Here is a 26138-nt window from a genome sequence, read left to right as displayed (position 1 = left end):
CACAGTAGCAGATAAGGAGAAATCAGTTTGCTAGACTTTGTTCTCTGCAGCAGCTAGTGTGACGAACCAGAAAAAAGTTAACTTAGATTTTACATTTGTTTTCATTGCTCTAAAAACCCCCTCCACTCCCCAATATTTGCAGCAATTTCTGTCCAGTTTCTTAATAAGCAGGGATGGAGCTGACCCAGATTGGGTTCTCCTTGGTTGGGTCTGGCCTCCATTTTAGATATGAGTTAACCCTCCGAAAAGCTTTATCTGAAGCAGGGATTCCCTTTTTTTTTTTTTTTCCTTCCCTCTCCACTCCAGCCTCACCTCGGCCAGGTTTTCCTCCTTTCACATTTTTCTACAATTCATTCCTGAGTCATGCATGACAACTTTCACACTATTTACGTTACGCCTCCAGATGACCTCAGGTGATGGCAGGGGCGATGAGAAAGAAATTAAGAGTCCAAAGGACAGAACCCATATCCCAAAGCCGCGGGCCACGATCCGGGGGTCGGGGCGCGGAGGCGGGCGGAGGCGGGCGGAGGCGGGGCGCTCGCTCCCGGGAGGGCGGCTGGCTCCTCCCTCCCGCCCCTCGCGGGTACCTGGCGGCGGGCGGGGGCGGTGCTGCGTGGCGTCACGCGGCGGGGTGGGAGAGCTGGCAGGTGACACCCCGGCGGCCTGCTACCCTTTTTCAGCTCGGTTGGCGGCTGGGGCAGCAGGGGCCGCTGTGAGGAACTCCGCGCCCGCGCCGCCGCCCGCCGCTGCCCTCTGCTCCCGCGCGCGCCGGCCGCTTCGTCTCCGCTCCCCTCGGGGTGAGTGCGGGACTGCAAGCCCGTGGGTTGGGGCTAAACTTTTCCGGGGCGCGGAGAAGCGATGGGGGAAGGGAGAAAAGCCCCGTCGGCAGGGGTGCGGAGCAGCCGGATGGAGTGACCTGGGCGCGGCGGGCGGGCAGCGGGATCCGGGTGCGGGAGACCCGGGAGCCTGGCCAGGCCCTCCGCGGGCTGTGGGGAGGCGCTTCGGGAGTTCTCGCACCACGGCCTGTAGGTGTGGAGGGCGAAGGCCCTTCCCGAGGGAGGGCGGGCCGCCGCGCTCACCTGCGCTCTCCCTGGGAGCCCCCCGACGCCCCGGCGTCCCGAGGGGCCGGTGCTCCCGGGCCGCCCCGGGGCTTTGACCTCCCCGAGCGCTCCCGCGGGGCGGGGGCCCTGCTACTCCGGGCGGGAGGGCTCGCTGGTGGGACTGGGAGAAGGACCTGCTCGACCTTGGCCACGGAGGTCACCTCCCCAGCTCCGGGATCTGGCTTCGCTAGCCTCCCTCTCCCCCAAATTCCCGAGCCCCTTTCTTTCTACTTCCTTCCCCTTTGGGGCGCTTTTGTGTTCTCGAGGCCGGAATGAACTTGGAGGGTGGGGGCTGCTCTCGCAGCGTGGCGCTGCTGCTTTGGCTCCCTGAGCTGCACTGTGTCCCGGCGACTGCCCCTGGCTGAGAAGGGTGATGAGTACTGAGCCGTAGAACAGGTCGTGCTGGAGATGGAGATGGGAAAGCCTGTTGTTTCATCTTCCAAGGTATCCTTGGTTAGAAAATTGCCCCCCCACCCCGCCCCCATCAGTCAGCGCTGATTCAAATTTACGGGATGCGGGATGCGGAGCGAGCGTTCCTTCGAGCTCCCTGGGGAGCCGGGGCAGGAAGGATCGGGTCTTGCCCCCGAACAGCGCCCTGTGGGGTTGGGGAAACACGTCCCACGCCGACTGACGAATAGTTTTGGCGAGCCAAGCCTTTCCCCTCTTGCTGAGATATCCCCTCGGAAAGCATCTTAACTTATCCCCATACTCGCAGATTACTTCTTGTTTCACAACTCCCATTTATCGTTCAACTGCTGTGAAAGAATCATCCATACTTGGTGATTGCCTCTGGCTTCTTACTGCTCACGGGCTTACTAATTCCCTTACTTCGTAATTTCTGCTCCTACTACTGGCCAGAAATTGTTCTCCCCAAGGTCACGGAAGACTAGAAAAATCTCTTCCCCTCAAAGGCAGGCATTTATTTAGTGTTTATGTGGTGGGCACTGTTCTAAGAATTTACATTAACTCCTAATCCTCGCAATGATCCTGTGAGGTTAAAGGATTATGTTATCCTCATTTTACGGATGATACCTCATAACTTGCCCAAGATCACACAAGTAGCAGGAAGGGATTCCAACTCCGGGGCCCTGGACCAACCACTGTGCATACTGCCTCACGTAGCACTCCTTTCTTCCTCCTTATTTCCTGAAGTCCTGACCTGAGCTCTTGGAAGCATCACTGACCAGGTTCTCATTCTCATATCCCTCTTGTGTGGTTTTGTACTAGTTTAGGTTCTTTTTAATTTTTATTTATTTATCATTATTTATTTTGAGAGATTTCGCAGAAATCTCTGCGAAGTTATCACCTCTAGTTATGTGATTTAAGATCCTGTGCTTTTCATGTGTCTTACTTAGTTTTCGAGTAAAATCTGTCAGTTTCTATTGTAATATTCCTTGTGGACTTGCCCTCTTCTGCCTCAAAGCATTTCTGGTTAACATCATTTATGTCAGGGGCCCCGTCATCATCCTAGTCACTCAGGTGCAAAACTCAGCGGTCCTGTCTCATGTCACCTCTCTCCGAATCTTGATATCTCTTCAACTTCTACCTTGTCTCTTCTTCTAGCTTTCATTGAACCTTATCCTCCCTGACCCTTCTTCCCCAGTCTCCCTGTGATTTATCACCTATCGTTTGTCTTTTTCTCCTGTTGGGTAATGTAAACAGCTTAGGACATTAAATCTTCAGGCCTTACATGTAGTAGTTGCTTGGTAAATGTTTGCAGGATATGATGCAATATGAATTAAGGTAGTACACAGGTGTGCTTGATGATGGTAGAAACTGTTTTGAAAATTTTAAGCCAGATTTCAAAGGGTGTTAAGGAGTTTGCAATGGAAGACTTGGAGTAGCTGGCAGACATTGTGGAAGAGGAGAAAAGCCTCTGCTGACCTGACTGTTGCGGAGAGGAATCCAGTTATCCTGGCTAAGCATTACAGTTAGTAATGTAGCTGTAGGACCATATCGGTCAATAGTTATGAATCCTAATCTTACCTTAGCAAATCAAGACGTAAAACCAACCACAGTAACTTACAAAAAAAAAAAAAAGCCATCTTTAATTTCAAAATATAACATATACATAAAAATGCATAAAACACAAATGAAGAGATGACCAACAGTAGACCTATTTAGCAAGAGAATGGCTGTCTTATTCTGGCAGGAGATGTGATGATAATGGGATGAGACTGCAGACATGCCTAATAGGAGCCTTTTCCCAAAAGCTCTGTAAAGGTGATGTGAGCCTGGACTAGTCCCAAGAGGAGGTGTCAGGAGGTTTGCTGACATTTGAAGTGAGGAGAAGAGAAAACCAAGGAGGTGCCTAAAGTGAGACTAGGGAACCAAAGAGAGTTACACTGAGGGTAATTCTACCACAGTGGATGTTTTGCGATTTTGCCTTTGTCTCCATTTTTTTCTAACTATTAGCTAATGTTTCCTTCTGATTTCCAAATATGATTTGCAAAACTCCTGCTGTTTGTGTTATATTCCAGTAGTTGTAATGTCTACTCTATCCTCTACTGTTGAACAGGTGTATCAGTAACAATTATAAACAACCTGTTACCATAATAGTTGCCTTTGCAGTTATGTCACTTTATGAATTGGGGTTTGTTTCTTTATGTCAGACATTGGAATGCACATAAAAGAAAATCCTTGTCCTCAAATCATTGGTAGTTGAGTGGAAGAAATAGGACTTTTCCTAATTTGTTCAATTATTCTCCTTGGTGTGCTGTGTGCACAAACATCAGCTTTAGGATATAGAAGAATGCTATTTACCAAATAAATAATTTTGGAGACTTTGTATATTAGCATGTTAAATTGAGAACTAACCTTGAATTTTAATCTAACACATCATATAGCATAAAAAGAAGCCTGCCATAAATACATTTTGAGAGAGGAGTATATCTTAGATGTGTTTCTGTCACTCATCCAATTTGGACCACCCACAAGTTATGAAGAAGTTGAAAGTGAATGCAAATTTAGCATTTTATAAGACTGATCTTCTAAAAAATCGAGATTTCCAATTATTCCTAATTTAAATGTATTAAAAGCACATATTATTACATTGGGAAGTAGAATTATCTGTTTGGTTAATGATAGAAGTAGCCGCACCACCATAAATACTTCTAAACAGGGGCGCCCAGGTGGTGGCTCAGTCGTTAAGTGTCTGCTTTCGGGTCAGGTCATGATCCTGGGGTCCTGGGATCGAGCCCCGCATCGGGCTCCCTGCTCGGCTGGAAGCCTGCTTCTCCCTCTCCCACTCCCCCTGCTTGTGTTCCTGCTCTATCTCTCTCTCTCTGTCAAATAAATAAATAAAATCTTTAAAAAAAAATAGAACTTTAAAAAAAAATACTTCTAAACAGGCTATTACTCAGATGAACTAAGTTACCATATCACATATAACATACAAGTCTGCCATGTGAAATACAATACCTTCATCCATCTTGAGAAGCAGCCTCACAGCCTTTGAACACAGCAGCCTAGCTTCTTCGTCCTCTCTGATATAAGGTTATAGAACTAAATCTAGCCGAAATTAGGGAGTTTTCAGAAGTTGCCTATTCCACAGACATTTAAATGAGTGCCCATTTTGTGTCAGGCAAAGTGATCAGCAGAATGGCCAGGGTTTCAGGGAGGTAAACAATTCCAGTGCAGTACGATCAACTATGAGTAACACAGTGTTGGGGAAGCCAAGTGGAAGAAGGGAGGCATAATCGCCCTCCTAAGCCGAAAGAAGAAAGAGTGGGAGTTAGGGCAGCAGAGAAATGAGGTGAAGGCAGGAAATCTGATTGAGGCTGAGAGAAGACAGATGCCTTGCGGAGGGTGCAGAGGAGGGTGTGAGGTCAGGTTGTCTAGGCCTGCAGTTTGCTGAGAGCCTTGTTTCACCTGAAGCATTTGGATTTTCTCCTAAAATCTGCGGGCAGCCGGGCAGCCCTTGGAGACATGCAAGGAGGTGAGGGGCCTGTTCACATTTGAATTTTAAAAGCATCCCTCTGGCATTTGTATCTTCACCTTTCTGAAACCTCTCCTCCTCCTGGTGGAGGCTCTCTCTCTCTCTTCTCGACCTGATAGCCAGCTCACAGTTTGTTTCTCTTTGAAAGGGACAGCCACTTTCAGTGTTTACATTAGATATCTTGATTATGCTCTGTTGGCATAACAATTTTGGAACAGAAAATAAGCTTTTATGACTGTCCTTGTGCCACATGTTTATAAAATGCTCAAGCTTGCATTTAAGTTTTCAGTCTTCCATTGATGAATATTTAGGCATCTTTTTAGGTATCATGATAGTTGCAACAAGGCACTCTACAGGCATTTTCTCATGAATCCTCTGAGGCTGGCAAGGTCTGTACCATGATTCTCGTAGTACACATGGGTGCAGAAAAGTGAAGAAAGGTGCTCAGGTGAAGAAAGCAGACAAGGTGCTCAGCATACACTGTTGAAAGTATGCAGCCAGGATCTGAACCCTGGTAAAACTGCAATGTTTAAGCTCTTCACACTCTGCATACTAACTCTGTGGGTTTATATTTTAGAGGGTGTAAGACACACTAGGGTTCTGATATTGTGTGGTAGTTTGGTGAGGGCATAAGGGCAACCCTAAAGATAAGCCTGATTTAGATTGTTTAGGGTCAGTGGTAGAAATGGGAGAACTAGAAAAAGAGGGTTTGGCTAGTAGTTCCTTATGTAAATGCAGCCCATTCTCCTTTCTGTCCCAAATGTCTGGGTTTTGTCTTAATAGCACATTTGGGATGTATTTGTTTGTTTATTACAATCAAATGATAGAACAAGGACAGAATAAGGACAGTAAAGGGTGCTCATATTTAAGGATGACTTATCCTAGGTCTGTCCAGGGGCTTCTCTGCCCACTCCCCTTCTTATCTTTTTCCTGCCTTCTCTAGGCAGACAGTGCTGTGTTGGTTCCTGTGGGTTACAGTGGTTTGTGTCCCAGAAGCAAGCAAATAAACAAACAAACTAGTGCTGACCTCACATTTTAATCTCTCTGCTGTTTTCATTCAGTTAATTAGAAGGCACCTGCCTATACCTTCGGCCTCTGAAATTCTAACAGGTGTGACGTTAACGTGAAGAAAGATAGGAGGTAGAAGTAACATTCCTAGGAAACCAGAGTCCAGATACCGATTATTCAGCAGCTTAGAATGAGTTCCTGCGTAAATGTAGAGTGGAATTTAAAAAATAACGTTGCAGGAAGTACTATTCATTGTTCAAAGGGAGAAAAATAAATAGGTAGTAGATAATACTTAACATTAAATGTAGCTCATGTTTCTTAAAAAATAGGTTGGACATAGGCACTTGCCATTTCTCTAGGTAAAAGACAGTTAGATGTTGGCAATTGCATTTGGTTTATCCTAATAAAGGACAGTCCTCTTGACATCTAACAGGTTGACCCAATGAGCTGAGCCTATACTCTCCATTTCCCCTTAAAGCAGACTGAGTGCAGCCAGGCCTGGTGAACAGGGGCTGCTAGTAGCCTGATCCCTGCTGGGTTACTGGCTCAACAGCAGTCTGTTGTATTTATCATAAGCCTGTTGGTGCCAGTTACACTTATTATTGTGATGAGATCATTTAAATACCAGTAATGGTTGTGTAAATCTATGAAAGGCAAGTGCAAAAGGAAAGAGTATTGTTTCTGTGAAAGGAATATTGAATTCTTTAGAAAGAGTCCATAAAAGTGAGCAACTAAAAAAAGTGGGCAGGAAAACTGTGAAAGATTAGAGAGAAAATTGTGAACATTTGAAAGAAAATATCCTGCCCTTACTTTACAAGTTTATTGTCTTCGTTTTTTAGGTTTCAGTCCACTTAGAAAATTAAAACTGGAAATTGTAGAAGATAAATTCTGACTGTGATTTGTATAAGAAAAATTGGGGGGAGGAATTCTTCAAGGAAAATGTTGGAATTACTTTAGGAAATTGGGGAATTAATATATGTCTTAAGGTAAAGTAAATGTTTATGGGGTATACACGGTTTTTTGATTCTTTAAACAAATTTTTTTTATTAAAGATTGATTTATTTGAGAGAGAGAGTACATCCATGGCGAGAGGGGTAGAGGGAAAGGGAGAGAGAATCCTAAGCAGACTCCACGCTGAGCGTGGAGCCTGATGTAGGGTTCTTTCCCACAACCTTGAGATCATGACCTGAGCCAAAACCAAGAATCAGACGCTCAAGCCCCAGACAGTTTTTTTTTATTAACCAACCAGAACCAGTCAAAATTCCTGCTGCTATTAGTCTGACTGTAATAGTTGATGCCATAGCATGGTGAGCAGTCACAGCGTTTGCCTCTGTTGTTATTCTGTGGGCCTACATTAACAAAGGAAAACTTTGCCATTGGGAACGTGAGAAGCAGGATACATGGAAATGTTTTTTTTCTTTGCTTACCATATCACGCTAATGGCACATAATTCATATTTCTTGTTTTAAAGTAGGCTTTTAGCACCCATATAACATTCAGGTTTATTTTAATAATGTGAATCAGTATGTAGATCCTAGGGCTGATTTCCACCTCCTTTAAGTGACTTCCATAAAAATTGAAAGCAAAAATTGAAAAAATAATTCAGTAGTATAGTATTAGCTAGAGTCTATTAAACTTAATTTCTTAGTGTTACTAAGCTGGACAAGTTGAATTAGGCAGGGTGTAACTTATTCTAGATTCAAATACTAAATATACTATTTAGAAGTATAATAAGTATTTTCTGAAGCATTATAACAAGTTAGTGGAAAAAGACCAAACTTGTAAAGTGGAAAAAAATTAAAGTACATTCTTATAGTAATAGCATTTATTGAATACTTGCTATATGCCAGGCGTTGGAATACATTTTACATATGCCTTATCTCATTTAATCTTCATAGCAGCCCTACTGGGAAGGTTATATTGTTCCCATTTCCTAGACAAAGAAACTGATGCAGTATAGATGTTAAGTAATGTGCCCTAAGTCAAGCGGTTAGTAACAGAACTGGGCATCAGATCCATTTTATTCTGAACCCTAGTGCCCATATGCCCATGCTCTTACCACTTTTTAAAAAAAAAAAATTTATTTGAGAGAGAGAGAGAGCACAAGCAGAGGGAAGGGCAGAGGGAGAAGCAGACTCCTCACTGAGTGGGGTGACTGATGCAGGGTTTGATCCCAGGATCCTGGGCTCATGAGCTGAGCCCAAGGCAGATGCTTAACCCAGTGAGCCACCCAGGTGACCCTGCTCTTACCACCTCATAAGGTAGAATTTTCAATAAAGGGTTTTTTGGTTTTTTGGTTTTTTGGTAAGCAGCTTATTGGAGAGGTGATTCTAGACATTATGAGGAGGAAGGGAGAAAGGAGGCAGCCAGTATAGGATGTGTTCCTGAAGATGCTCCTCACACTCCTGTAGACACCTGCTTCACTCCCACCGGGTTATGCCTCATTGTCCTAGCGCCTAAGGGATGAAGAGGTAGAACCTTTGCTGGGACATGAGCATGTAGATAATATATTAATAACATATTAAAGTGTTTTGACCTGGAAAGGACCTTAGTGATCATTTAGGCCAACCTCCTCTTTGACAGATGAAGAACTGGAGGCCCAGTGAGGCCAGGTCATTTAGCCAAGGCCACAGGCCTGTCGATCATCCTGGGCCAGAAACAAATTCTCCTTATCAGAGTTCAGGTGCTTTTCTAACCTCCTCATTATTTTTTCTTTGTTAGCCTTAACTCTGAACATGCCTTTACTATTGAAATTTGAAGTACCTAAATTACCCCACCCCATCTTTGTCTACAAGTAACAATATTGATTACTCCCTATACCTTGCTATAGAATATGAATGGGGCAAAGATCATGTTTCCCCTGTGTTATATGTGGAACACCTGAAGCTCAAAGCAATACAGTGATGTCCTCAGCCCCATGTATTATAAAACCCAACCCTGAGCTGTGACCGGAAATGTAAAGGAAGAAAAATACATTATGTTAGCAAAGATGACTAAACCATCCAGCACAAGCCATGTTGTCTCATTTAGCAATCCCTTCCTGTGCTTGTTCTCTTTGGTTAGCCTAAGTTCATCCCTTGTAGGTGACTGCCTGACAATCTCAGGGAAGTAACATCTGTGGGGCTACTTAGTAGACTCCAGGAAATGTAAATTATTTTTGCCAAGGTCACTAAGTGGTCAGTGGTAAACCTGGGTCTGCAGTACATATATTCTGACTATACATCCTGCCACTGACTCTGTGTGGCCTTCGAGAAACTTTAGAAAAATAGCATGGAGGAGGGCAGAGGATATGCTTAGGACAGTTGGCAAAATTTGCATGTGATAATGTATAATTTATGTTCCACTTTTTCAAAAAAGATTTGAAATGCTCATAATAAATATAGTAAGATCCAAGTGTAGAAGGGAACATGTAGGTAATGTAGCTGTGGTAAGTGGAACACTAAATTTTAACTATTAGCTGGGAGATCATATTGAAAAAGTAAGAGAATGTTTTCACAATTCTTATGGTTTGTTTTTTAAAAAATAAAACATAAATGTGTCAGGTAATATTTCCCCCCCAGAAATGAATTGTAGAAGGGATTTATCATGTAGGTCCTTTGAAAGAGGATCTTGAATAACTCCATGTGTAATACTTTGAATAACAGTTTTGCTGAAGATGCAAAGATATTTTTTAAATTAGTATTGGTTCTTGATAACTCATTTATTGTGGATGTTAATTAAAGTGAACTCTTTGAAACGTTTCTCCAAAGTCTCCAAGGCTGGGCTAATAAAGTCTAGATTCTCATAATGATAGACAATAATAACTTACATGAAGTAGAGCAGGGCTTTTTAATCTAAGGTTGGCCTACGGATGGAATTCAGAAGGTCCATAACTCTCCAAAACATCAGATTTGTATATACATGTGATCAGAAACATGGCCCATAGCAGTTGAGTCTCAAAGGACAAGAGCTATTGATTTAGGAAAGACATGAAATAATATATTTCATATAAGTAAAATGCTTAATAAGATTTAACTGTGTACATGGAAAAGGATTTGTCTTTTTTTTTTTTTTTAAGATTTTATTTCTTTATTTGACAGAGAGAGACACAGCAAGAGAGGGAACACAAGCAGGGGGAGTGGGAGAGGGAGAAGCAGGCTTCCCCGCTGAACAGGGAGCCCGAGGTGGGGCTTGATCCCAGGACCCTGGGATCATGACCTGAGCCTAAAGAAGGCAGACGCTTAACGACTGAGCCACCCAGGTGCCCCGTAGGTGGGCATATTTAATTAACATCTTTTTCTTCTTTGTTTTATGTCGTTATTGGAAAGGCCTTCCTTGTTTCAGTATTAAAAAATAATTACCTCAGGTTTCACTAAATGTTTTTTTATCTTTTTATTTTGAAATAATTATAGATTTACAGGAACTTGTAAAGTTAGTACAGAAAGATTCCATGTACTCTTCTTTACTCAGTTCCCCTAACCACCAGATATTTTTATGGTTTTATTTTTTGTGTTTAAATTGTTGATGCACCTGAAATTTATTTTGGTATAAGATGAGATATGGATTCCAATTTATTTTTTTTCCACTTGGTTAAGGATTTGTCTTTAATGTGAATGTGGAGTTAAGCATATAATGTTGACGTGACCCAACTGTGTGGACTTTATCCATCTTACAAGGATACAATTAGTACAGATAATTAGACCCTGGTAAAAAGATATCATCTCCAGCATGCACGGTAGTTTTCACTTCTGTTGTCCTAACTCTCTGGGAATAAAGGCTTCTACTTTTTTACGAACTGAACATTGCCTCTTTGCTATGGGCTGGACACTGGAGTTGTAAACACAGAGAAGTCACATTCTCTCCTCATTTCTGTCTTTATCTTATGCCCACATCCAAATTAGCAGCAACTGTGTCAGCTACGTCCACAAAACGTATCCTGAATCTCTCTACTTCAATAAACTCCTAATCCTTCTGTCTCACTACAATCAATTCTTTACTGAGCAACCAAGTTAATTTTTAAAAACACAAGTCCTGTCACTCCTTTGCTTAAAAGATCCTGTCACTACTTTGCTCAAAAGCCTCTGATGAGAGTTGCAATTTTGCAAGATGTGGATTTCTAGAGATAGATGGTGGCTGTGTTTGCACCAACAATATGAATATGCTAAACACTGCTGAATAATACACTTAAAAATGGATAGGATAGTAAATTTTGTTATGTGTATTTTACCATAGGTTTAAAAAAGGAAAATAAATAATCTGCAACAACAACAAAAAAACCTCTGGTGGTTTCCTGAGATGGACCTAGAATAAAACCCCTGCTCTTTGACTGAGGCCTCAAGTTCGGAAGAAAATGAAACAGAACAGAGTGATACAACAGGGTCCCCAAGGGCAGAGGGCTGCAACAGTACATACCACTATTTGTCTTATTTATGTTTTTGTCTTTGTTTGCTTGTGTATCTTCCCATACAAGTAGACTGCATGAAAATAAAGATCTTGCTGTATCCTTAGTGTGGAGAATGGTGCTTGGTACATAGTAGGTTGTTCAAATATTTGTTGAATAAATGAGTGGAGATGTGGTCCCTTCCCCCAAGGACCTTGCAGTTTCTGTTACTGATTCTCAGTCTCAGTTGTAATTCTGAGCAAGGTCTTTGAGAGCCTCTCAGCTTGGTCTCACATAGAGAATGGGCAAATAGTTCTGCACAAAATAAAATGATGTGGGGAAGGAGGAGGAGGAGAGAATGACGTTGGGGCCCAGAGAGTCAAAAACACATGAAGTATTTCCTCTCATTCAAGGTTGGAGAGAAACTTCTCCTCTCTTCTATCTCCCTCTTCACCTAAGAAAAAACAAAACAAAACAAAACAACAAAAACAAAAAAGCAAAGAGAAAACAAAAATATAGCTACATATCAGCATTCAGTCATGGACCCTGCCCAAACCAAGCTTAAAATGAAAATCGTATATGATACTGTATATCACATTCCCAGAAATGCCTGACTCCTTTGGGCCATTTGCTCTTAGAGGGTCCATTATGAGCCCTCAGTTGTGTTAGTCAATAAGACTGTCCTGCCAAAATGAGTCCATAATCTTACCAATCTTTCTATCATTCCAGAATTATCTTCTCTAGCACGCACTTCCCCAGTGACCATCAGAACTCACCCTTTCCATCCTGCTGTCAAACTACAGGCCATTTTGTAGATAACTGGAGTTTCATGTTCGTGTTTTTCATTATTTTCATGGCAAATATAAAGTATACTTTTCTGTCTACTGTGAAAAATCATACTTTCATATAATCAGAAAAATCAGATTATTTTCTGACTATCATAATAGTATATGCTGATTTTAGATTGAAAAACATAACAAAAGATAACAAAACAAAACCAAAAAACTTGTAACAAAAAACAGACCTCATGCATAATCCCACCAACTGGAAATTACCATTGCTAACATTTTGATAAATTGCTTTGCAGCCTCTTAAAGGCATTTTTAAAACGCTGAAGTTTTTCTTGAGGAAAAAGAATTGATAGCTATTTAAGTGAAGAATAGGAGTCATCTGGTATACTTTAAAAAAAAAAACCTTTACAAGCATTTGCGACATGGAAGTTTTATTTCTTCCTTTAAAGAAAACTCATATTAAGGAAATTTCCAAACATTTATAAAAGTAGAGAGAATAATATAATGAACTGGATGAACACATCACCCAGGCTCATGACTAATCTTATTTCATCCGTAAATATTTCAGTGTATCTTCAAAAGATAAGGACTTAAAAAATTACTACAATTATTACACCTTGTAATAAAATAATAATTTTTATGCTCTTAGAGGTACATGATAACTTTTAAGGAAAAGGGCAAAATCCTGAGAATCTCTGAATAATTTATATCTGTTTCAGTTATTGTGAGGGTTTATCAGAGAGAATTCGGGGAGCAGCAAGAACATGTGCTTGGCCCAGAGAATATTTGATTAGGAATCAGAGTGAGAGGAGAGGGAAAAGGATAAGTGGGGTCTAGGTAATCTAGTCTATGATCAGGAATTCCAGCTTGGTTCAGAGTTCCATTACATACTGCTAGAGGGTTCTGAAAAGAGAACAGACCTGGTCAGTGTTCTGAGGTGGGCAGTTCAGGCTGCTGGCTTGTCACACTGTCAGTGGAGGTGAAACTAGGGTATCAAATGGGGGCGCTTGATGCCCTTGAAACAGCACAAAGCCTTGATGGACTGAGAAGGGCAGAGATAGTACAGGAAAAGTGGGAAAGAAGATCTGGATGAGGGAAAGATAGGAGGTCAAGGTTCCAAGCCTAGAAACATGGGTGGATTCAGATGCCCAGACTGGTCTCGGGGAAACTGGGTTGGGAAATGCTTTGAGATTCAGGAGATTTCTTCATTTCTATTCATTGATAATCATTGCAGGTTAGTGAACAAGCCCATTTGTAGAATTTGAGACTTTTAACCAAGGTAGGCTCTTCCAGGCAATTCCTTTACGGTGGGGCAGTGAGAATTTGTACTTGTGAGATATTTCACAAATCAGGTGGTTAAAACTCACAATGGTAGCTAAAGCCAGAAGAACTAGAATTTCTCCCTTGCCTCCCTCCTCTCCCACCAGGAGGAGAATCCATGGAAGTTATTTAAGTATCTCATGTAAAACTAACTAGGAAGAAAAGCCTTTTTTTGTTTCCCTAGAAATACATTTGTAAATATTCGCCATGACCACTTTTATAGGGCAGTCATTGTTCTTATCTTGTATTACCTGCCATTTCTGTTTGCTGATCCTGGGCTATTGTTTGCAAGGGCTATAGCTGGAAAGCTCACACTGAGACAATATTGAACTAAGCTATATTTTTCTGTCCAGATAAATAGTGGGGGGAAATATTAGTGTAAGTTGTTGCTTCTGGAATCTTTCATACCAAAATTATTTTACCTAAAAATTAAGTAATGCTATTTAGCAATAATATCCTTATTACAAATATATTTTATATACATTATGCATTAAATAAATATGTCTCCGTGTAACTGCACTTTCCTTGGGAAAATCTTTTCTCTGGTTAAAAACCCAAATTATAGATTTCGTCCTCAACTGGAGATGTCTTTTGCAGACATGGAATAAATGCAAATCTTGTCCTATCTCTATATTAGTTTTTAATTTGTTAAACAAAACTGAAACACCTTAATAGTAATCATTTTATTAAAACTGAATGAAGAAGGTTGTGTAGATACAGGAGCAGCCTGCTAACTCAGAGGACATTTATCATGAAGCTTCAGTACCTAAAATGCTGTTGGAAATCAGTAGGAAAGCAGAGAAATCTTCCCCGAGCAGAGGAAACTGTGTCCTGAAGCCCACTGAGTAACTCTGTATTTGACCCGTAGGGAGAGCCTCTGGTGTTTAATCATAGTCTATTTAGCATTATTTTAAAAATTCCAACATCATTGGTTATTTTACTTCCTGTCCCATAGCAGATTAGGGACAGCAAATGAGAATAAGTATGATCTTATAGAAACAGGAATGCTGGTCACAAGCCAAGTGTGGTGGCTAATCAGCTGATAGGGAGGAGACAGGAAATCTACTTACAGTAGATGCAGGTGTTTGAAACGCTTGGCAGTTTGGAAATTGTTAGTGTAGGGCAAAGATCAGAGCTCCAGCCCTAGTAGTCACAGAGGGCACTGTGCTCTGATATGCTGTGATACCACTGCTCTCAGTAATAGCCCCAGATCATCCAGGCAAGTGCAGTGTATAAAATGATTGTAATCTTTCAAAAGATGTTTTTTTTTTTTCCAGAAGTACTTTTTTAAAGTACACCTACAGATAAGCATTTCTGTTACCTAAAATGTTTACTTCCATGGAACACTGTATTCCAGTGGATAAGGCTGAATAAATGAATTGCACCCATAAATAGAAAAGCAGGATGAAGTAATTTAATCTTACTATTGGTTACTTTTCTTATTCACAGTTTCTTTGGGACCACTTGTTTTTCTTCCTTTTATCGGCTTATCTGTATATTTCATGGATGTGTATTATTATGTATTGTATAATACTTTCCCCATGTTTAAATAGGTAATGGGAAAGACAAGTATGATTATTGTGTTCTCTAGGATTCATCAATCCACATGACCCACCTCTGGGTACCATCTCCCTCCCCTAATGGGGCTCCTGTCCTATCCCTCTTCCTACCTGGACTGAATCTGTTATTGCCAATTCTGGTTTGTCTGAAAGGCAAGGTAATTGGAGACCAGTTGACTCCCACTCTTCCTCTCATTCTTGTGATTCTCAGTTATGGCCTAAAAGAGAAACCCCTTACTGGGTATTACAACCTTTCTGTTGTCTCCTACTGTTAACTACAGTTTCATCTCTGTCTACTATCCTTTGAAACCATCTTCCATTGTTTTTACAAATTCTCTTCAGTCCCCACTCCCATCACCTTCCATGCATAACTGAATATGGCTCTTTCTCCCTACCCCATGTCCCTACACTGCAGGAGAAGGTTCATCCATTCACCCACTCAACAAATATTTGAGTGTCTGCCACATCTCAGGTCCTGTCTTGGTGCTAGAGAAGCAGCAATGCACAAAATGGATAAAGATCCCTTCCTCTGAAGAGCTTATAGTCTAGGGTGTTATGGAGGAGTGGGGGGATCACACAAACAGATAAATATAGAATATTGGTGAGATACAGATAAACAATGCTAAAAAGTGCTAGGGAGAAGAATAAAGCAATAAAGATAGAGAAGTACATAGTAGTGAGGTGCTGAAGGTGACGTGTTAGCAGAGATCTGACAGAAGGAAAGCCACAGCCATGGTAGATATCTTGAAGAAGAAAATTCCAAGTGGTGGGGGTAATGGTTTCAAATGCTTCGAGGCAAGAGCATTCTTGATGTGTTCACCCAAGGACAAGGAACCCAATGTGGCTGAAGCTAAGAAAAGAAGTGGGAAGGACGGGAGGTCAGAGAGGTTGTCAGGGCCCAGATTGTGGAGCGCCGGATGCCCCGTCGTAAGGTAGAAGGACAATGGCATGTTTTAGGCAGAGAAGTGATAGGACTTGGGTATTTTTTATTTTGTTTTGTTTCCTCTAGTGAAGAGTACGTTGAAGGAGGACAAAGGTGACATTGGGAAGACCAGTTAGGAGGCTATTGTAGTAAATCAGATCAGATGACAGTGGTTTGGACCACAGTTGGAATGAAAAATGAGTGGATTCTAGAATATATTTAGGGAAGACATTTGTCAGGATTTCCTGATGGGTTTGATGCAGAGGTGAGAGAAATGGATGATTTCTCCCATATTGAAACGTATTAAGGGAGACTGGCCAGAATTTCCCTCTCTTCCCGTTGCCACATCTGAATCAAACTGTTACTTTTTCATTTCCATGATAAAACAAAACTCTCCTTTTCTGAATGTCTCCCTCTCAGGCTGTCTGCGCCCTGCATCTCTTAATCCTCTTTGTTTATCATTTTCCTCTTTAGTCCAATAATGCATTGTGGATTTTAGCATCTGACTTGTCCACCTCTCCATCCCCACATCTACTATCACGCTGGGAGACTTCAAAAATCCTTTTTGATGCAAGCGTGTGAGTAGCTTTGTCAGACAGAGTTCCTTGTCTGACCCATCTGTGATCATGTCTACAGCACTGGGGCCACTTGTTTTCATAGCCATTCTCTGAGCCTTATCATCTGAACATGTGTCAAGAAGAAATAACTATACTGACGCCTCTTCCAACCATAGTGACGCTCCCTTCAGCTGTCCTACACCTCCCTCTCTTCACGTTCAGAGAGACCTTAGTTTTCCCTCAGTTTCACTTTCATATATATCTGGCAAAGCACCCACTCCACATTGACCCTCCAGTCGTCCTCTGCACATCTATCCAGGCAGCTGAACAGTATTGCAGAAAATTGGGTGGAATGATGAATCTATCAGTTCATGGTTTCCAGTCTCAGTTTAACTCTGACCTCCAATTACCTCATCCTTCCACTCCGTGACTCTCAACCTTGATTGCATGACAGAGCCTTTGGGAATTTTAAAAAAAACAATACCTTAGCTGCCAAGGCCTAGTAAATCTGAAATTTGGGGGTGGAACTCAAACATCATTATTTCTTAATCTCCAGGTGATTCCATTATGCAACCAAGATTGAGTACCACTGCTTTAGATTTGTCCTTGAAGGATTTCATTTTCCCATTCCTCTCAAAAGCTATCCTATCCTTCCCATGCTCTCCAGAACCACCCCACTGAACCTGATTTTATAAACTCTCAGCAATTGGCCTCACTTCCTACTTTGCTAGAAAAATTGAAGCTTTTGTTGCTGAATCTCTATTTCTTCATCTCACTGTAAACATACTTAAGGTTTTACCAAAGTAGCTTAGATCTCATGTCTTTCAGGAAGTCTCTGATCATTCATGTCCTTATTGATTTACTCACTGATATCTATTGGACAACTGCATTGTTTCAGGCAGCCAGTAACATCCCAGAAAGTGGGAGATGAGAACATACCTGACTGAGCTCGTTAGAGCAATGCTTTTCAGACTATCTGTGGTAGTGGACCAATCGGGTCTTGTGGCACATGATTAAAATGCAGTTTGCGCCACATGTGACTCACCACACAAATTCAGCAACACCCAAACTGGTCTATATCTTGTTTAGCGAGTATTACATACTTGGATGTCACTGCAGTTCCAATTGCCATAAACATCTCTACATGCTTACGTTTGATTTCTGAACTTCGCTCGATCCACACATTTGTGCATTAGCACCAGTCCACAGGCCACCTTTGAGTAGCATTGCACTAGAGGGTTGCTGTCAGTGCAATGGTAGAAGAGGGGACAGCTTACATCAGGGGCTCAGAAGAGACCAGACATTTTTCCTGATTGGTTGAGCTGTAAGGGCAGGAGAAATCCTATCAGAGAAGGGCAAAATCTTAAAAAAAAATGAGATCTCCTTACCAGCTAGAGGAACCTGGCTTTTTAGCCACGAGGAAGAATTAAAGCATAGAGTCAGGGCCATTGGAGCAGCCTGGGACTGCTAAGTCTGTCGTAGTAGGTGCATAGTGCAAGGGGGCCGCTATAAGGTTAGGGATGAGGCTGGAGTCAGGGGTTGATTTTATTAACTCAACAAATACTTACCTTCTAAGAGTCAGCTATGTAGCAGATCCTTCCTAGGCCCTGGGATTAGAAGCCAAGGAGAGACAGTTTTTGCCCTACTGGAATTTAGAAGCATTGCTAAGGGTAGCTAAGGAGTTACACTTTTTCTCGTAAGCCGTCTCCGAAGGATTTTTGAGCTGGTGCACAGCACGATCAATTTAATTCTTGAGAGATGGCTCAGGTGGATTATGGGAAATGATGGCTATTGAATCTGGAAAGTTAGTTGAGAGGTAAGTAATCCAGGTAAGAGATGATCAGTATCAGGAAGGAGCAGTCAGGGGTTGAGGGAAGTAGTAGGGAAAGGGACTTTTATGAGAAATATTATTAGGGAGATATAAACCACAGGTCTTGAGGGGTCAGTGGAGTTTAGGATGGCTTGCAATTTCTGACTTGTGATAAGGTTGATGGTCTAATTCATTGGGGGAAGGGCTTTTTCAATGGGGAAGGGATTAAAGCAGTGATAAGCAAACTGTCTGAGGAGGTCGCACCAGTTAAGTGCCTGCTCTCTGGAATGTGCTGTGCTAACCTCTGTCCTTGTGTTGGCCAGTGGGTTTCTGTATTTGCGAACTCCTTGAGAACCTGTACCCAGTTTCCTATCCTCAGTACTTGGCACAGGGCCTAACATGTAGTCACAAATCATCACACACTTAGCGGATTAAAACAACACAAATTTAAAATTCATATTATTTAGGGGTGCCTGGGTGGCTCAGTCGTTAAGCATCTGCCTTCAGCTCAGGTCGTGATCCCAGGGTCCTGAGATCGAGCCCCACATCGGGCTCCCTGCTTAGCGGAGAGTCTGCTTCTCCCTCTCCCACTTCCCCTGCTTCCCTCTCTCGCTCTCTCTCTGAAATAAATAAATAAAATCTTTAAAAAAATAAAAAATAAAAAATAAAATTCATATTATTTCTTTCTTTTCTTCTCTAAGTTAGAAGTCCAGGTTGGCAAGGGTGATTGCCCTGCTCTGTGTTTCACAAAGTGCTGGCCGTCTGGCCTTTCCTCAGAAGGCTCTAGAATGAATCTGTTTCCAAGCTCATTCAGGTTTCTGGCAGAATGTTGTTGGGACTGAGGTCCCTGTGTCTTTGCTGGCTGTCAGCTAGAGGATATGCTTAGGGACCTCTCTCCAGTCCTCAAACATGGGCCCCTACATCTCAGAGCCAGCAATGGTGCTTTGAATCTTCATGCTTCGAATCTCTTTGCCTTCCTCCTCTGCCACATCTCTTTTGTCTTTTTCTTCTTGCAGCCAGAAACAGTTCTCTGTTTATAAGGTCTCATGTGATTACATTGGGTCTACCTGGATAATCCAGGCTAATCTCCCTACCTTAAGGTCTGTAACCTTAATTATATCTGTAGAGTCCCTTTTGCAGTATAACACAGTCACAGATTCCAAGGATTAGGGCATGAACATTTCAGGGGCATTATTTTGAGCATTATTTTGCCGACCATATTAGTAATTATCCATCAAGTCATGTAGGGATCATCATGGTTCTCAAGCACTTATACATTCTGGCACCTCCTGTTTGTACAGGGAAGTACAGGAAGGTAAGTCTTACCCACTGTCACAAGGAAATAGGAGCAGAGGTAGATCACAGCCTTCAGTTCTATTCTTTCTTCTAATCACCCATCTGTTTTTTTATTCCATCCATCTGTCTGTCCATCTACCCCATCCATTCATCCTTTCTGTCATTCATTCATTCATGAGCTTTATTTCAAGGATCTGTGCTAGTTTGGGAAATGAGGAAGAAATTGAGCTACAAAGATAAATAACACCTGATTTGTGTCAGCTAATTTTCAATATTTTGGCGTCTCCCATCAAATTTTCTTAAATCCATGTGATCTACTGATGACTTAGGCTGGTGTGGATGATGTTACCGTCCCTATTTAGTGAATAATCTGTTTTTAGGTATGATGTGGTCTCAAGCCTGTACCAAGGACTCAGTAAATGTATTTAATTATGATCACTGCTGCTTGGTTCACTCCCTCTATGTTTGGCCATAAAATGTAGGAAACATTCATAAATATGTATCATTGTTTTAAATTTTAACTTTATTCAAATAAATAACCGATGTTATCAGTTTTTTATTGATCTTTCCAGAGACATTTTATGCATATAACAAAGAAATATTTGTCTTGTACTGGGCATTAATAATACATCGTAGCAGTTACACCACAGCAGATAAGTAAAGCTGCTTCGTTCTTTTTATAACTACATAGGATTACCTGGTATGAATATACCAGCTTGTTAAGAAGTCTCACCTTGGTGAACATTTGCATAGTTTCTACTTCTTTTGCTATTAAAAGATTGTGGTACAAAATCTTGTACGTGCATCTTTCACACAAATATTAAGCATACACATAGAACAATTGTATTGTAACAGTTATTGCCAGATTAGAGGTTGTGCCAATTCACATTCTCATCAGCAATGTAGGAGACTAACTGTTCCTCCAAGCCTTGGCCAACAAAATATGTCATCAAACTTCATGGTCTTAACCAATCTGATTAGGAAAAAGTGGTATTTCTATTTTTCTAGCTTGAATTTGCATTTGTCACATGGCTGACTAAGGTTGGTCGTCTTTTTTGTATGTTTTTTAGCGCCATTTCTGTTTCATTTTCTATAAACTGTTCATATCTTTTATCTATTTCTCTGTTGAGTATTGGCTTTTTCTTACTAATTTGCTGGTAGCCTATATATTAAGGAAATTAGCTTATGAGAAGCATGCATTTCAGGATATGAGATGGAATATAAGATGCATATATTTTTTCTTTGTTTTGTCTTTTGATTTTGTATGCTTAGGCTTTTGACATGCATAAACATTTAATTGTAGGTGGGCATTTTTTTTTTTTTTTTAAAGATTTTATTTATTTATTTGACAGAGACACAGTGAGCGAGGGAACACAAGCAGGGGAAGTGGGAGAGGGAGAAGCAGGCTTCCCGCTGAGCAGGGAACCCGATGCGGGGCTCGATCCCAGGACCCTGGGATCATGACCTGAGCCGAAGGCAGACGCTTAACGACTGAGCCACCCACGTGCCCCGTAGGTGGGCATATTTAATTAACATCTTTTTCTTCTTTGTTTTGTGTCATTATTGGAAAGGTATTCTTTGTTTCAGTATTAAAAAATAATTACCTCAGGTTTCACTAAATTTTTTTTATCTTTTTATTTTGAAATAATTATAGATTTACAGAACTTGTAAAGTTAGTACAGAAAGATTCCATGTACTCTTCTTTACTCAGTTCCCCTAACCACCAGATATTTTTATGGTTTTATTTTTTGTGTTTAAATTGTTGATGCACCTGAAATTTATTTTGGTGTAAGATGAGATATGGATTCCAATTTATTTTTTTTCCACTTGGTTACCTATTCATCCTAACATTATTTACTGAATAAGCTACATTTTCTCCAATAATGTAAAATGAATATGTATCAATCATGTGTTAAATTCCTAAGTATACTGGTCATTTTTAAAAAAATATTTAAAGTGCCACAGCTTGCAAAGAAGCTGAAATGTCACTGTACATTTTCCCAAGAGCTTTGTGTTGAGATGACCAGGGCTGGCCCTCTTTCAAAATTGTATTATGGTGTAATTTGGCCTATTTGTCTAGAATTGACTTTGTGGTGTTGTGGGTTATGCTAGGGTACAGGTAAATAACATTCAGTTCTTAGCCTCCAGGAGTGCATCTTAGCTTATTGATCTCACTCTATTAAGGTAAAGCCTTTACCCTATGTAGTGCTTAAGGTTAACCATGCAATTAATCCTTACAAAACCTTTCAGAGGGGTGTATATTATCCTTGTTTTTGTAGATAGAAAATAGAGACTCAGAAAGATTGAAACTGCCCAGAACTCAGGTCTAAGAGCAAGTTGGCAGAACTCAGACAGGTCCTGGCCTTGTGATTGGCATTAGCCCACAGTATTCCAGGACATGCTGCCCATCTGCCCGAGATGCCTCTTCCCTCCAGTGATCTGAAATAAAAACTACTGTAACTTCCGGGCTAGAACGTAACTCCACTGTTCCATCTCTGCTTTAGCACCCTAAAGGCTCTGACCATTTTTAGCTCCTCCTTTTCAGCGGGAAGTTCAGGGAAAGACAGATGACTTCTCTAAGGCTTTTCTGACTTTGCTCTGAACAATGCTAAAGGAAAAATACAATACTCATTTGCCCATCCGGTTGTCTGAATTTAGGGGGTAGATTTAGATAATTCTTAAATGCTTCCCCAGCTCTATGATTCTAGATATATGTTGTTGTTGTTTTTTTTCTCTCACTCGTATTTTCTGTAGTTTTATGTTCTCATATAGGAGGGAGTGAACAAAAGCATTTAAAGAATGACAAGTATTTTCATGTGGGTTATTTAGAGGGAAAACATGTTAGAAATTCTTTAATCCAATTAGAAATCACATCTGTTAGGAGAAGTCATGTAGGCTGGTTATTGTATAATAAAAAGTACTTTCAATTTTAGTTCATTATATCAGCTTGCTAGAATGTATTTAAAGACCACCACTTAAAATTCTGTATGCACTTTGAGTCTAAGGTTATTAGTTCACACACCCTTTTAAGACCCTCTAGGTTCTTGTTAGCTGCAGTGTAGTCGATGTGATGCTTTTCACAAGACAGGGGTTTTAGGATAAGTAAAGAAGTGGGTCTCCAGCTCTGAATTTTCCATTTAAGTGTTAAGAGTTATCGCTATAGCAAAGTAAGGTCTTCCAGGTAATTTTACCCACTTCTCTTGGAAGCTATGTCTGAGGTCTCCATGGACAGCCCTCAAACTGGCCAATTTGGATACCTAGATACCAAAGTCACTTAGTGTGCTTGGAAGGGAAAAATATGTTCTTAGGGCCTAAGTGAGTTAATGCAAGGCCAGCCACACTCAGGAAACTGGTCCATAAACTAGAATACCCCAGTCATTCATTTACAATTGTTTATATATGCAGACAAAGTAAAGATTGAGCAAAGTTGCAAGTAGGTAATTCTGCTTAGGAGTTCCAAGGCTAGTGGGAAAATTGGTGAAATTAAAGCAAAAAGAGCTTGATTAATCTTGTTCTCCTCTCTAGAGGTCATTCTGTCCTTTAAAACCTTTACCCTGCACACCCTTCTGTGCCGTGCTGGAAAATTCCAGTGAGTAATCAACTGTGTTTTTGAGGTTTTTTTTTTTTTTAAGATTTGTTTATTTTAGAGAGGGGGGAAGAAGGGCAGAGGGAGAGAAAGTCTTCAACAGATTCCGTGCGGCGCCCAACACAGGGCTCAATCCCACAACCCATGAGATCATGACCTGAGCTGAAAGCAAGAGTCAGACACTTAACTGACTGAGCCACCCAGGTGCCCCTGTGTTTTTGTGATTTTAAAGAGATTTCTGCCTTACAGTTTGCATTCAGTTTCACATCAGCTTCTGTAATTTTAATTTTTTTTTTTTTAAGATTTTTTTATTTGTGAGAGAGAGAATGAGAGACAGAGAACATGAGAGGGAGGAGGGTCAGAGGGAGAAGCAGACTCCCTGCTGAGCAGGGAGCCTGATGTGGGACTCGATCCCGGGACTCCAGGATCATGACCTGAGCTGAAGGCAGTCGCTTAACCAACTGAGCCACCCAGGCGCCCCAGCTTCTGTAATTTTAACAGAACTATCACAGTCTACTGAAGTTTACTCACCATATAAATTTTAAATTATTTCTTTTATCTGAAGGGTGGCACCTAATTGCTAAAATAGGCAGGCTATCTTTCTTTCCCCATCTATTATATGGACAGGCCTCTTCATGCAATGACTTTTGGCTCTGTGTTAACCTCTCTGTGAGGGTGGGTGGTCAACACTTCTAGATTTTGTTCCTGAATTTGGAGATTTGTCCCACTAGGGGACTTGAACTTTCTTTTCCTGACTCTACCTTTACTCCTTTTTGAGACTTTTCTGTATGGTGGACTAGGGAGGTTAGCAGTAAGGAGAACCACAAGCCATCTAAAGTGTAAAAGTCTCAGCTGGACTAGTCTGTGTTAACTTGCTCTTACTAGATATCCCCAGGTTACATTTCTGCAGGATACACCAGCCTCGCTCTTACTTATCCTTTCAAAGATCTGCTCAGACATGACTTCCTTCGGGAAGACTTTCTTCGTCTCTGCCCATGAGTCTAGCTACCAGGCTGGATTAACTAAAATCTCCTCTTTGCTGCAAAAGCACTCTAGGCTCATTGCTATTGTAGAGCATATGCTGTATAACTGTTTACTTGTATATGCACTCCAAGAGGGCAAGCACTCTGTCTAGTCACATTTTATTTTATTTATTTATTTATTTTTATATATTTTTAAAGATTTTATTTATTTTTCAACAGAGAGAGAGACAGCGAGAGAGGGAACACAAGCGGGGGGTGCGGGAGAGGGAGAAGCAGGCTTCCCGCCGAGCAGGGAGCCTGACGTGGGACTCGATCCCGGGACCCTGGGATCATGACCTGAGCTGAAGGCAGACGCCTAACGACGGAGCCACCCAGGCGCCCTGTCTAGTCTACATTTTAAAAATAACTCCATTGAGATCTAATTTACATACCACACAGTCCACCCATTCAAAGGGCACAAATCAATGGTTGTTAGTATGTTCACAGAGTTGTACAGCCAGCACTGCAATCAACTTTAAAACATTTTCCTTACCCCCAAAGGAAACCCAGTGGCCATTAGCAGTCACTCCTCACTTCCGCCTCCAGTTCCCCAGCTGAGCAAATTACCAGTCTGTGGTCCATCTCTATGTGTTTGCCTTTTCTGGACATTTCATATAAATGAAAACATATGATATGGACCTTGTGTGACTTGCTTCTTTTACTTAGCATGTTTTCAAGTTTCATCCATGTTGTAGCCTGAGTCAGTACTTCATTCCTTTTTATTGCCCAATAATATTTCGTTGTATGGATATGCCATATTATATTTACTGGCTCAGTTGATGGACATTTGGGTTGTTTCTACTTTTTGGTTGTTACAAATAAGGCAGCTATGAACATTTAGATACAAGTTTTTATGTAGACCCATGTTTTCAGTTCTCTTAGGGACATACCTAGGAGTAGGGTCATGTGGTAACTCCATGTCAAACTGCTTTTTACAGTGACTGCACCATTTTACAATCCCAACAGCAATACATGAATGTTCCAATGCCCTCACATCCTTGCCAAAACTAATTATTGTCTTTTTTATTACAGTCATCCTAGTGGGTATGAAGTGGTTTTTTTGGTCCACTTTTGAATCCCCAGCATAGGGCCTACTATGGGGCTAACCAATGTTAGTTGATTGGCTAAGTCTTTTTTGCCATCTTGCTCCTCTTACCACCCTCAACACTGGAAAGCTGGGTGCAATAGTGGATGAGCAAAGACTAGAGTCCTGTTGTATTTTGAACACCTGCTCTGCAACATAATAACTGTGTGATTGGGAGCAAGTTACTTAACTTCTCTGAGCTTCAGTTTCCTTTCTTTTCTTTTCTTTTTTTTAAAGATTTTATTTATTTATTTGACTGAGACAGCGAGAGAGGGAACACAAGCAGGGGGAGTGGAAAGGGAGAAGCAGGCTCCCCACTGAGCAGGGAGCCTGATGCGGGGCTCAATCCCAGGACCCTGAGATCATGACCTAAGCCGAAGGCAGACACTTAACAACTGAGCTACCCAGGTGCCCCTGAGCTTCAGTTTCCTTATCTGTGACATTGAAATAAGGAGATCTCTTTCATAGTGTTGCTATGAAGATTAAATAGATAATATGAGTGAAACACCTAGTGTAGTACTTGATACAGAGCCCTGATAAGTGGGCGCTGTTGTTATTCTCTTGGGTTATTTGGGTGGCACCTGGCTCTCCCTTGCCTCAGGAAACAGGCAACATTTGATTTCAGACGTGCCTGGTTGAGCTGCCAGTGGTTATGTGACGTCTTTGTTTCTTCAAGAAGACTCCCTCCTCACAGGATTTGTTAACACCTCTTGGGTTTCTGAGCAATACTCCAAGACTCCCGAGGCCTGATGAGAGAGCCCATTATCATCTGTGGTTCTGCTTCTTA

The 26138-nt window shown here is 41.4% G+C and overlaps 1 protein-coding gene across 2 annotated transcripts in view; it reads left to right on the top strand.

The window, feature by feature from the left end:
* Positions 1 to 587: 587 nt before the first annotated feature.
* ELOVL7 (ELOVL fatty acid elongase 7) overlaps positions 588 to 26138 on the top strand; it is a 76076-nt gene continuing 50525 nt past the window's right edge. The window contains exon 1 of one of the 2 annotated variants that reach the window (XM_054512156.2): positions 588 to 797. The gene's annotated coding sequence lies outside the window, so the exon portion shown is untranslated. The remainder of the gene's footprint in view (positions 798 to 26138) is intronic. The other variant, XM_045895305.3, reaches the window with a different exon arrangement.

Source organism: Mirounga angustirostris, unplaced genomic scaffold (assembly GCF_029215605.1).
Source record: "Mirounga angustirostris isolate CCGP_5_RB_7025 unplaced genomic scaffold, mMirAng1.0.hap1 SCAF_7, whole genome shotgun sequence".
Classification (NCBI taxonomy): Eukaryota; Metazoa; Chordata; class Mammalia; order Carnivora; family Phocidae; genus Mirounga; species Mirounga angustirostris.
This window is presented reverse-complemented; position numbering and strand designations above follow the sequence as displayed.